Source organism: Macaca mulatta, chromosome 2 (assembly GCF_049350105.2).
Source record: "Macaca mulatta isolate MMU2019108-1 chromosome 2, T2T-MMU8v2.0, whole genome shotgun sequence".
In the NCBI taxonomy this organism is placed as follows: Eukaryota; Metazoa; Chordata; class Mammalia; order Primates; family Cercopithecidae; genus Macaca; species Macaca mulatta.
Window position 1 is genome coordinate 11,599,555 of NC_133407.1, and position 13,199 is coordinate 11,612,753.

At 45.3% G+C, this 13,199-nt stretch overlaps 1 protein-coding gene and 1 long non-coding RNA gene across 2 annotated transcripts in view; one reads left to right on the forward strand and one right to left on the reverse strand.

Moving 5' to 3' along the window:
* ST6GAL1 (ST6 beta-galactoside alpha-2,6-sialyltransferase 1) overlaps positions 1–13,199 on the reverse strand; it is a gene marked incomplete at its 5' end in the record, with an annotated part of 108,610 nt that overhangs the window by 41,198 nt on the left and 54,213 nt on the right.
* On the forward strand, positions 659–9,606 carry LOC144339002 (uncharacterized). The gene is made up of 3 exons (XR_013413526.1): positions 659–2,113; positions 6,980–9,062; positions 9,464–9,606. It is a non-coding gene; the product is annotated as an uncharacterized LOC144339002 (long non-coding RNA).

Here is a 13,199-nt window from a genome sequence, read left to right on the forward strand (position 1 = left end):
CTCACAGAGATATCAGCCTCACTCCATGGTGCCTATTCTTCCCCTCATCAAACTATGTGACATCCGTTTGCGGATCTGTCCTAACCAGATTGAGAGCTCCTGGATCACAGCTAGGAAATGCTCAGTCATGTTTGAATGCAAGAATGAAGCTAGCTCCTGACACCATCCCTCCCCGCTGTCCACTGCCTTCAATTGCTAGAGTCACTCCCTCCCACCCACCTACCCATCACCTTCAGTTGCCAGAATCTCCTTGACGGCACCATCATTGCAAATGTTCATTTTGCCTGTTGGATACACTGAATGACAGGGAATTTACTACCGCTCCAGACCACACACAACTGTGCGAGCAGCTCTGCCTCTTAGAAATATCTTAAAGTTAAGGAAAATCAACTTCCTTGTAAAAATAAATCCCGTGTTGCAGCTGGGCACGGTGGCTCACACCTGTAATCCTAGCACTTTGGGAGGCCGAGGCGGACAGATCACTCGAGGTTAGAAGTTCAAGATCAGCCTGGCCAACATGGTGAAACCCCATCTTCCCTAAAAATACAAAAATTAGCTGGGTGTGGTGGTGGGTGCCTGTAATCCCAGCTACTTGGGAGGCTGAGGCAGAAGGATTGCTTGAACCCGGGAGGCAGAGGTTGCAGTGAGCTGAGATTGTGCCACTGCAATCCAGCCTGGGCAACAGAGCAAGACTATCTCAAAAATAAAATAAAAAATGAATAACTATAAAGCCAGTGTTTTAAGCTCTACTCACTGGAGCCACATAGACTCAGATGGAGAACCTCTAACACTTGTTGAGTACATGCTGTTTGTCAGCCTCAAAGTGAAGAGTATCACGTGCATCAACACATGTCATCCTCACAGAGACCCTGTGCAGACGCCGCTGCCTATGACCCCACTTACTGGCTGCAGCCATCTTCTCCCCAACCCAAAATACTGTGCTTCATTGCCTGAATATTTTAGCTCCAACACTGTTTCCATCATACCTCCTCGTGATATGAATACCCATCTATAGGATGTTCTAGTCCTCTGGCCTCACAGTCCTTTGATCTCCTCTACCCCAGTGATTGTGACCACGGCCACTCACTCCCAGAGTTGTATCTCTGATCTTGTTATTTCCCAAAAATACCTTTCATAATCCTGAGTTCAGGCATCCCATCTCCAACTACCACTCCTGTCTATGCAGCTTATTCCAATTAGTACCCCAACTCCAACAAGCTTCTGTGGTTAATCCTTCCATCTGTCACTGTCCCTCACTTTCCCCATATTCTTCCTTCCCTTCCTACACAGCTTAAATTCCATGGTCAAAATCATTATAATGAGTCCCTTGCCCTCTTTGATCACACGTGACTGGCTAAAACCCAATCCCGGTTAAATCCAACCCTCTGTTTTGCTCCACACGGGCAAACATGCCACTGAGCACGGCTAGAGAAAATTGCACAACAATGCCTACTGATTTCGCTTCAAGTTTATGATCACTAACTGCCGGGAGGTCCTTAATGCGTCTCAGAAATCACATGCTACTTTTCCAGACAATTCATCTGGCACTCACCCACTACCTGACTTCCTCCTTTCAATCTCACTCTCCTGTGATGAATTTGCTACTTGTTCATGGAGAAAACAAAAGCTGCCAGATTAGAACTTCCTCAAACCCCCTAACAGAGCCCCCTTTATCTGCATTTATGCATTTATGTCCATATGCCTCGTCCCTATCGATGAACTGGCTATGTCCAACACTTACAATAACCAACACTTGTCCACTAGATCCTACACATTATTGTTTACTTAAGAAAGTTGTTCTAGAAAACCTCCCCCCTTTTTTTTATTGATAAGTATCCCTCTGTCAAAGATTAGTCCCATCAACATATAGACACACTGCTGCTCTTAAAAAGCAAAATCAAAACACCTCTCATGCGTCAAGCAGCCACCACCTGATCCTGATCAGCCCTTTAGCATCATTAACAGTGAGACGTCTAGACAGTGTGTGCCTTTTGATGTGACGTGATATGAAGCACCTATGAAAAATTCTTTTTTTTTTTTTTTAAGAGACAAGGTCTTGCTTTGTCACCCAGGCTGGAGTACACTGGCTCAATCTCCATTCACCGCAATCTCTGCCTCCCAGGTTCAAGCTACTCTCCTGCCTCAGCCTCCCGAGTAGCTGGGATCACAGGCATGCACCACCATGCCCTGCTAACCACCTATGAAAAATTCTTGCCCAAAATGTTTAATCTGTATATTATCAAGCCTTCATATACAATTCCAGTTTTTAGGAAATACAGAAGAAAGAAGAACAAGTTAAATAACACCATAGGCAAATTATCAGACAAATCCAGAAGGTAAGACTTCCTATGGGACAACTGAACTGGTTTCATCAACAGGTAAATGGGATAAAAAACAAATGACGGCTGACTCTTTTCGGACTCAGCCTGCCTGCACCCAGGTGAAATAAACAGCCATGTTGCTCACACAAAGCCTGTTTGGTAGTCTCTTCACACGGACGCGCGTGACATTTTGGTGCCGTGACTCGGATCGGGGGACCTCCCTTGGGAGATCAATCCCCTGTCCTCCTGCTCTTTGCATGTGAAGTAGTAAGAGATGAAATCTACTTTAAAAATCTACTTTAAAATACTCCAGCCAAAAAATAGATTCAGCAAATATGAAAAAAAAATGCAATGTCATTTTTTGGATGTATTCAAATTAAGCTACATAACAAGACTGATTTTCAAACTCCTTTCTTCTTAGACAATGATATAGTCTGGGAGTGGGGAGACTTAAACAGCTTGAAGAAAAAAGTCACGATAGACAATTCTTTCTATTCTACTCAAGGAATTAACTAAAAGATACACGACTTTACAGAAGTCACATATTGAGTCATTCATTGCAGAGTTCTAAATAAACTCCCTTTTGCTGCCCTGACCCTAAATCTCTTGACCTCATTTCTCTTCTTTAAAATGCCTTATTTCTCTTTCCTTTACAGTAAAACTCCCTGAAAGACTTGTCTTTCTAGGAGACTAGGCTTGTTTGCAATAGCCATCTTCCCACTCTCACTTGAACCCACTCCAATCAGGCCTCCCCTATCTCCATGAACCTGATCTTGTCAGTCACAAGGACCTCCACGATCTCCACAGTGCTAACCAAATGGTCAGTGCTCAGTCTTCATCTTATTTAGCTCATCAGCAGTCCGTCACTTCCTCTTCCTTAATGCATATTCTTCACCTAGCTTCCAAAACCTGCACTTCTCCTGGTTTTCCTCCGCCTTACCGGTAATGCCTTACTGGTCTCGTTGCTGGCTCCTCCTCTTCTGCCCCACCTTATGCATAGAAATGCCCTAGGTCTGCCCTTTTCCTACCTGCACTCACTCTCTACTACTTGTGAGCATCTTGTGGTCAGCTCTACAGCTATCCAGCCTCCTGCAGTTTGCACTCAATACCTGTTTGTTGAAGTGTGCTGAGTCCGGAAAGTAGGTTCTGTCAGTGAGCTTCTACAGAAAGGAAGCCTTTGAACTTTTTTTTTTTTTTTTTTTGAGAAAAGAAGGGGGAGGCAAGAAGGGGGGCTGGAATAAAACACTGCACTCCCTTCACTATTTACCCTCTTATCTATTATCTGTAGAGAGGAGGCAACATTGCAGAACACAATGATTCTCAGACTTAGAGCACATCCAAATCATTAAAATCACTTGTTAAAATGCGGGCTCCTGAATTCTGTGTCAATCATTCTGATCCAAGTAGTCTGGGAGGTTGGGGGAATATTGGGGGGAAGTTGGAAATCTGCATTTAATAAGCACCCCAGGTAATTAATTCTCAGGCAAGTGGTGAGAAACAGGTAGCTGAGAACAGTGCTGCTGAAAGCGAGAGCTGCAGAGAAGTGCTACGCTGAGAAGGCTTTTGAAGATGCAAGATGAGTTAAGTACAGAAATGGAGTGTAAGTGACTTTTACAGTAATTTTAAAGTAATTTTATGCCTGTTATCAATACTTTTTTTAAAAATGGGGCTTGTATTTCAAATGTCCTTTTTCTCATTTCATGATTCTGGAATTCATTCTTATTTATTTATTTATTTATTTATTTATTTATTTATTTATTTTGAGACAGAGTCTCTGTCGCCCAGGCTGGGGTACAGTGGTGCGATCTCGGCTCACTGTAATCTCCACTTCCCGGGTTCACGTCATTCTTCTGCCTCAGCCTCCCGAGTAGCTGGGACTACAGGCGCCCACCACCATGCCTGGCTAATTTTGTTTTTGTGTTTTTAGTAGAGACGGGGTTTCACCGTGTTAGCCAGGATGGTCTCGATCTCCTGACCTCGTGATCTACCTGCCTAGGCCTCCCAAAGTGCTGGGATTACAGGCGTGAGCCACCACGCCCGGCTCCATTTTTATCATATTTCACAAAACTACTGACGTGAGAGGAATTGGGAAAAAAATTTGGTTCTTCACCACCAATAGTTTGAGAAGCCTTGGCTTTGGAGAAACAGTTCACTCAAGCTCTAGTCTCAAAAACCTAGATTGAAATCCTGGCTTTTGCACTGTGAGTTATCTTAGGCCAGTTAGTCAATTTCTGTGAACCTTGTGTCTTCATCTGAAGGATAACAATACTTAAAAGGTTGCCTCGGCAGGGCTGTGCCGACAATTTAATGATAGCTTTTTATCACTTCATTTTAGCTAATAATGAATGAGCTTTTACTATGTGCTAAGTAATTTACAGGCAGTAAAGGTCCTGTAATTTGGCGAAGCTCATTTAACTCCTGCAGCAAGAACAGTGCCCAAGGCAAGGACTGCTATCACCATGCGCTTCACAGAGTCCCCAGAGGAGCCTGCCCAGGCTGTCTGGCTCCAACACCCCAGCTCCTACCCAGAGCTCTATCAAGTGGGAACCAACATGGATCAAAACATTAACCATTTGTCATAACATTTCTGACAAGTCACTATTTTGCTCAAAAGCGCAGCAAAGGTCAGAAGCGCGATATGCAACAAGAAACCGACTTGTAGCTGGTGAATCTGAGAAGAGAGTGAAAGAAAGGAAGCCATGAGGGGCTGTGACTGTTTGCAAGTATTTACCTGAGGACAGGCCCACCTGCAAGGCTCATGGTGGGGATGGGGAGATCCTGCCCAGAGCAAAGACCTGAAGATAAAGGGCTTTCACTCCTGTCAAGGGTCAGAGATTCCCAGCCAGGCAGCACTGATAATGAAGTCCTCAGAACATTTCCCTGAGTACATTTCCCCAGAGGTTTTCTAAGAGCCTGGAGATCAGAACTTTGTTGGGGGGGTGTTGTGTCCCCACCATGAGGTCAGGCTGCGGTCCCTGACCAGAGCCAACCACTCAGAACTGATTAGGTGAGCTCCGAACTCCAGACTGACGCAGCCATGGCAAAGGGAAATCATGAGCCATTTGCTACTGTCTTCAACCTTGCACCCCACGCACAGACAGACAGACAGACAGACATGTATTCGTAGAAATATTTGCCTTCCTATTTGACAGGTACCTGGCAAAAAGTAGGCCTTTCGTGCCCCATGAATTCCCTTTCTGTATAATGCCCACTCCCCACTACATGCCCCAGCCCCAGTAGGCATCTCCCACATGCTTACCACGCAACCTGCACTCCGCTTGGTAAATCAGCCTTAAGCAGAGGAGAGCGCAGGAAGGGCCTATACAGAGGGTTGAAAAAACACTTCACCCCTCCCCAGCAACACAGCCACCCACTCTTTCCTCCACACCCCTACACTACACCACACCCCTGTGCTACAGAGAGGCAGAGAGAAAAAAAGTGGGCCCGTCACCTCCTCAGAAAGAGGAACTGTCTCACCTCCTAATCTTTACTACACTGCTTTGTTTTTTCCTGGAGTAATTTAAAGCAAATGCCAGACTTTGTATCAGTTTCCTGCCACCAGCTCTTCCCAACTGCAGATCCAACAAAAAATTAAGCCTTAATGTCCTAAGACCTCCATTGTATGCAATGCATTAACTAACTCCCATGGCATCCAGAATTACCTACGTACCACCCCTGGGAGAATTGAGAATGTAGACCCTGAGATTCTCTTCACTATGAAACACACACAGACACACACACACAGATACATAAACACACACACGCACCAGGTTCTGCCAGAGAATATATGAATATAAATAATAATTCAATATGACCACAATGCCATTATCACCTAATATCCAATCCACTTTTAAATTTTTACCAGTTCTCTCAATACTGTCTTTTACATTAACCTGCTCAAAAGAGGATCCAAACAAGGACGGGGCATTTTGTTCGGATGATGTGCCGTTTTCAATTCTCTCTTATCTTAGAAAAGTTCCTCACTCCCTTACTTCTTCTTTTCCATGGCAAATATTTATTGAGAAAATGAAGTCATTTCTCCTGTGGAGTGGCTTATGTTCTGAGCCCGGCTCACGGCTTCCTCAGGGTGTTGTTTAATGTTCTCCTCTCTGCTCTGTGTTTCCTTAAACTGAGTGTTAGATTCCAAGGCTTGTTGAGATTTGGTGGTTTCAAATTCAATGGCTCTCCCAGGTTTTTTTTTTTAATATATATACACATATACTCTCTCTCTATATATATATACACACACACACGTATGTATGTATAGATATGTGTGTATATAGAGAGTATATGTGTGTATATATGTATATATGTAAAACATATGTATATATGTAAAACATATATGTATATGTGTGTATATATAGAGAGAGAGTGTGTGTGTGTGTATATATATATAAAACATATAGGCTGGGTGTGGTGGTTCATGCCTGTAATCCCAGCACTTTGGGAGGCTGAGGCGGGCAGATCATGAGGTCAGGAGATCGAGACCATCCTAGTTGACACAGTGAAACCCCGTCTCTATTAAAAATACAAAAAATTAGCTGGGTATGGCGGCGTGCGCCCATAGTCCCAGCTACTCAGGAGGCTGAGGCAGGAGAATCACTTGAACCCAGGAGGCAGAGGTTGCAGTGAGCTGAGATCACACCGCTGTACTCCAGCCCAAGCGACAGAGCAAGATTCTGTCTCAAAAAAACAAACAAGCAAAACATGTGTATACATCTATATCTATATATATATATCCAAAAGGATCTAAGTCCTGGTAGTCTAAGGGAGTTGGAGGTGAGGAAATGAACAGGGAAGATTGAGTTCCTCTACTTTGCGGGGGCCCCAGGGCCTGTGAGAAAACTTACACCAATACTCATACGATAGGTTCATTCGTTCAGCAAATGCTGATCGCCTACTGCGAACCAGACTGTCACACAGCAGTAGAGAAACCAGCTAGAAATCCCTAACGCCTCCAGCACTCACCTTACAGTGAGGATAAATAAAGAGTCAAACAACGTAAATCCCTGGTGCTTTGCAAGGAGATAACTGATATGCAGACAATTAGAGTAGGGAAGAGAGATAGGGAAAGCTTGGGGTGGGTGAGGTGGAGATTTAAATCAGATGATCAGAGGAAGCCTCACTGAGAAGAAGACATTTGACAAGGGTTGGAAGGAGGTGTAAACCAAAAATAAAATCCTAAGCCCCTCAACAACCAACTGAATGGATTCCTATTTGGCCACGGGCACCCCGGAGAAACCGGAAAAACTGAATTCCCAGCCATGACCAAAAGGAGGTTACACCCTCATCATACCCCTCCCTTTTGGGGTTTAGGCACAAGTGACCAGCATTAAGGTAAAACAGAGATTGTAAGACTGACAAAACAGACGCTTTGTGGCAATAAGATACCAAACTATACACAATACCTAAGGCCATGAAAGGCAAAGATTAAGTCATACCCTACAAACAATACAGTCTCATTAAATGGGTTTTTAAATGAACCCAGTAAAATGTAGCTTACTTTCCAACCTGACTCTGGTATCACATGACAGCAGACTCTGAAGGAAATTAAAATACTTTACCCCAAAATACATTTCTTTAACATATTTGGAAAAGGCTGCCAGACGGCCCTTCGGACTGCAAAGCCATCTTTGGTGGGGGAAACAGGCATCTCCAGAGAATCGTTATTAATGCCTCTTCCCTTGCTAGGCTTTTCCCAGATCTAGGAGAGATTAACTGAGAGTCAGACACTTAAAGGTCTGAGAAGAGACAATCACTATCTATTCACCCTGAGGGCTGCTATCTATGAGGCTCCAACCCCTCAACCAAGGACCTTGGCCCCCACAACCTCCTTCCTACTGACTTCAAGTCACTAGACAATAACTTAACTCTCTCAGCTACTGTTAGCTAAGGAATCCCTAAAACACACTTAAGACTTGTAAGGCCCCTCAGCCCTCTCCTAACCCTCAACCCCCCAAGTCCCTGTGCAGGGAAAACTCTCTCTAGCCATCTTTCCTCTGCTCTCACACCACAATCAACACAGAAGTCGACTTATGTGACCATATGTGTGGGGGGCCCCCCAGCACCAAGCAGCGACACCAGCTTGGTGTCCGCTAATTCAGTTCCGACACTACCTGGAAATAGTGTCAGATCCCACAGACTGAGGGCTTAGTGTCCAAGGCATCCCCCCCTCCACCAGTCACAAGTCCACGCCTCCAGAACTTCTGACCAACCAGCTTCCATTGGGGTTCCCCTCTCAGTGGCTTCAATTAATTTGCTGGAGAGGCTCACAGAACTCAGGGAAACACCTACTTACATTTACTGGTTTATTATAAAGGATGCTGCAGAGGATATAGATGCAGAGATGTGTAGAGCAAGGTGTGGGAGAAGGGATGCAGAGCTTCTATGCCCTTCCTGGTTGTGCGACCCTCCAGGAACCTCCTCCTGTTAAGCTATCAGAAAGCTCACTGAACCCTGTCCTCTTGGGTTTTTATAGAAGCTTCTTGACGTCAGCATTCCTTCCCCCAGGGGAGGGCATAGGGTAGGAACCTCTCATGGGAAGGTCTTTTTTTTTTTTTTTTTTTGAGACAGAGTCTTGTTCTGCTGCCCAAGTTTCAGTGCAGTGGCACCATCTCGATTCACTGCAACCTCTGCCTCCTGGGTTCAAGCAATTCTTCCTGCCTCAGCCTCCCCAGTAGCTGGGATTACAGGCGTGCGCCATCACACCCGGCTAATTTTTCTATTTTTAGTAGAGATGGGGTTTCACCATGTTGGTCAGGCTGGTCTCGAACTCCTGACTTCAGGTGATCCACTCACGTCGGCCTCCCAAAGTGCTGGGATTACAGGCGTGAGCCACCATGCCTGGCCTCATGGGAGGGTCGTAAGGCCCACAGTCAGGCCAAAAAACATTAGAATCCTGCCTTGGGGCAGGTGAAAGGACGGCAGGAGAGAGATTGTTTCTTAAGGCCTGCCCCTGAAGTCTAAAAAGCCCAACATTCTAGCAAGACTGTAGTAAGGGCTATGGGGGTATGTGCCAGGAACCATGTATGAAAACCAATACATAGGCAGGGCACGGTGGCTCACGCCTGTAATCCCAGCACTCTGGGAGGCCTGAGGCCAACATGCTGAAACCCCATCTCTACTAAAAATACAAAAATTAGCTGGGTGTGGTGGCATGCACCTGTGAGGCAGGAGAATCACTTGAATCTGGAGGCGGAGGCTGCAGTGAGCAGAGATCATGCCATTGCACTCCAGCCTGGGTGACAGAGCGAGACTCCATCTCAAAAAAAAAAAAAAAAAGAAACATATATCCTAACACCACACCCCCTCCCCCACTTTGAGATGTCTCACATTTTTTGGGCAGAACTAACAGTTACCTTCCATGTACTGATTTCCATCTTTGCCTGTAATGCCTGTCTCCCTAAAATGTATAAAACCACACTGGGGCCCGACTGCCTCAGGACCACTTACTCAAGCCTTCTTGGGTTTGTGGTTTTTCTCGGCTACAGTACCTCATATTGCCTCAGGATAAACTTCTTTAAAATATTTTACAGAATTTGGTTTTTCTCTTCACAGAGATGAGGGAGGCAACCATGCAGATTTCTGAGAAAAGAGGGTTGCAGGTAGAGGGAACAGCAAAATACCTATAGAGGGGCAGCCAGATGACGTGGCGCCTTACAGAGGTGTAGGGATTTGGGCTTTCATCTGATTAAGACATTGCTGATATATGTTTGAAAGGCATCACCGGGGCCGGGCACGGTGGCTCAAGCCTGTAATCCCAGCACTTTGGGAGGCCGAGACGGGCGGATCACGAGGTCAGGAGATCGAGACCATCCTGGCTAACACGGTGAAACCCCGTCTCTACTAAAAAATACAAAAAACTAGCCGGGCAAGGTGGCGGGCGCCTGTAGTCCCAGCTACTCGGGAGGCTGAGGCAGAAGAATGGCGTGAACCCGGGAGGTGGAGGTCAGAGTGAGCTGAGATCCGGCCACTGCACTCCAGCCTGGACGACAGCGGAAGACTCCTTGTCAAAAAAAAAAAAAAAAAAAAGAAAGGCATCACCGGATGCTGCCCTCAGAATCAACTGTGATAAGCAGCAGGTCCCAAAAGTCAAAAAGAAGACCTTTGCAACTATCCAGGTGAGAATGGCCCAGGGCCCCATGGCCTGAGCTCTTACTGGGTGCTAACATCTTATAGATGTTACCAAATTTAATCCTTACCACCACCCTGTGGGGTGGAGTATTAACAATCCTTTTGTAAATAAAGAAATTGAAACTCAGAGAGTTTAAGTCATTTGCTCAAAATGTCACTGTAAATGATCAAACGAGGATGTGGCCAGATTATTATTATTATTTTTTTTTTTTTTTTTTTTGAAACAGAGTCTCGCTCTGTTGCCAGGCTGGAGTGCAGTAGCGTGATCTCGGCTCACGGCATCCTCCACCACCTGGGTTCAAGCAATTCTCTGCCTCAGCCTTCCGAGTAGCTGGGATTACAGGTGCCCACCACCATGCCCGGCTAATTTTTGTATTTTTAGTAGAGACGGGGTTTCACAATCTTGGCCAGGCTGGTCTTGAATTCCTGACCTTGTGATCCACCTGCCTCAGCCTCTCAAAGTGCTGGGATTACAGGCATGAGCCACCACACCTGGCTGACCAGCTTATTCTGACAAACTGGTCATGCTCTTCATCCTATGTCCCTCTACTCAGGCCCTTCCAAGGGCCACTGCGAGCCTCTCTGCTTTATCACTTCAACTACAGTTGCTAATCACTGTATTGACCTTCTGGTGACACCTATTTACTCTGCCCTGATCTTCATCTCCTTAATCTTCAGTGAGCAAACCTCACCCTCATCTGGACCTTAGAACCCAAACTTTCTGTTCTTAGACTTAGAGTGCTTGACACCCTGTTGTCCCCAGAGGGTACCTGCACTAGCCACAGTGCCTCCGAGAGGGGCTCCATGTGTCCTGGCCACCAGAAACCCTCTCCCATGAAGGACTCCCATTTCTCTAAGAGCTTGGATTCTTAATGTGTGCCACCTGAGCTGCCACTTAATGCTCTGACCCCTCTTTCTCTTTCCTCACATCAGGGATAGCTGGCTGCCCCACCCAAAGTTTGCTCCTTCTGCCATATAGAGTTAGTGCTGTAAATTACTGCCCAGAGAGGGATTGCATTTTACACACACACAAACACACGCAGCATATAGATGGGATCATTTTACTAGTTATTGGTAAAGAAATGTGAGTACAAATAACATGTATCACTTCTGGGCCACGATGGTTAAGACGTGAGTTTATTTGCTCTAGCAGCTAACATTACCCTACAGAGCTACTCAGTAGAGACTTCCTGAATATTTATTTCTATGGTCTAAAACCATCATTAGCATATTCAGCTATAGATTTTTCATATCTCCTCATCCCAACATTTCACAATCCCAGTGAAATAACAGAAGCACACCCTAATTTAAGCAAAGCCAAGAGCTCCTAAATTCTTCCACATCAAATCATATCCTCTTGTACTTTGTTTCCCCTGACATGATTCCAAGAATTTGAAAGATGTTGTCAACTAACTTTAATTTAAAATTTGAGTTCTTATTTGTTATCAAATGAACAAAGATACTGTTGCCAATCAGAGGTTCTGAACAGCATGAGATTGCCACAACTACCACAATCGGTTGATGAAAGTTTAGCATAAAACAAAGAAACTTGATTTTCTTGGCTGTGCAGGTTTGCTGTGGTGAACATGCTTCTCCCATCCAGCTTTTCGAGATATTCAGTGTCTGGTGGATCTCTGGAGACCCTGGACAAGGGACTCTGGTTTGTGGAGCTTACTCCAATACAATTATAACTTTGTGATTACAGCCATAGACACAATTCTTGCTTAGCATACCCCCTGTGATGGCTAATGAGTGTCAACTTGATTGGACTGAAGGATGCAAAGTATTGATCCTGGGTGTGTCTGTGAGGGTGTCGCCAAAGCAGATTAACATTTGAGTCAGTGGGCTGGGAAAGGCAGATCTACCCTTAATCTGGGTGGGCACCATCTAATCTGCTGCCAGCTTGGCCAGAATAAAAAGCAGACAGAAGAACGTGAAAAGACTAGACTTGCTTAGCCTCCCAGCCTACATCTTTCTCCCGTCCTGGATGCTTCCCGCCCTCAAATATCAGACTCCAAGTTCTTCAGCTGTGGGACTCGGACTGGCTTCTCTGCTCCTCAGCCTGCAGACGGACTGTGTGGGACCGCACCTAGTGATCGCATGAGTCAATACTCCTTAACAAACTCCCCTTTATCAATACATCTATCCTATTAGTTTTGTCCCTCAAGAGAACCCTGGCTAATTCACCTCCCCAAAAATCAGGTTCTACTGGTTGGCTAGACACAAAAGACTACTTAGAAAAACTACCCCAACAGCCCCCAACTAGGCAAAATTAAGGCATTCTATGTTTCTCCAGAAGAATCTGGTTTCACATGTTTAGAAATCAGGAGAAAAACAATGTAAAACTACAATTTTCCTGGACTACCAGATCAAACAGATACCAGCCTGCCTCTCCATCTCAGTACTCACCAGGCAAAGGCAGAGCAGCAGTTACGTCAGAAACCTGCCTCCCCCAGGACACAGCAGCAGAGCTGTCAAAGATGGGCAAGGAATCAGGCTGCCCGGAATTCTCACATGCTAAATTGCAAAGGAGAACCAAATGGCAACAAACCAGGAAAGATTTCTACTGAAATACCAAAGATAAGAATTTTCTCTGAAATCCTACCAACGTGGATCTGATGACGTTTTCAAACTCCGCTTTAACTGTCTCTTTAGTGAGGACAATGTCTAATAATGTCTTCTTAATCATGTCCTCCCGGAATTCCAGGGCTGGGGATCGTGCCAGGCGGCCGTTCTTCCCATCCA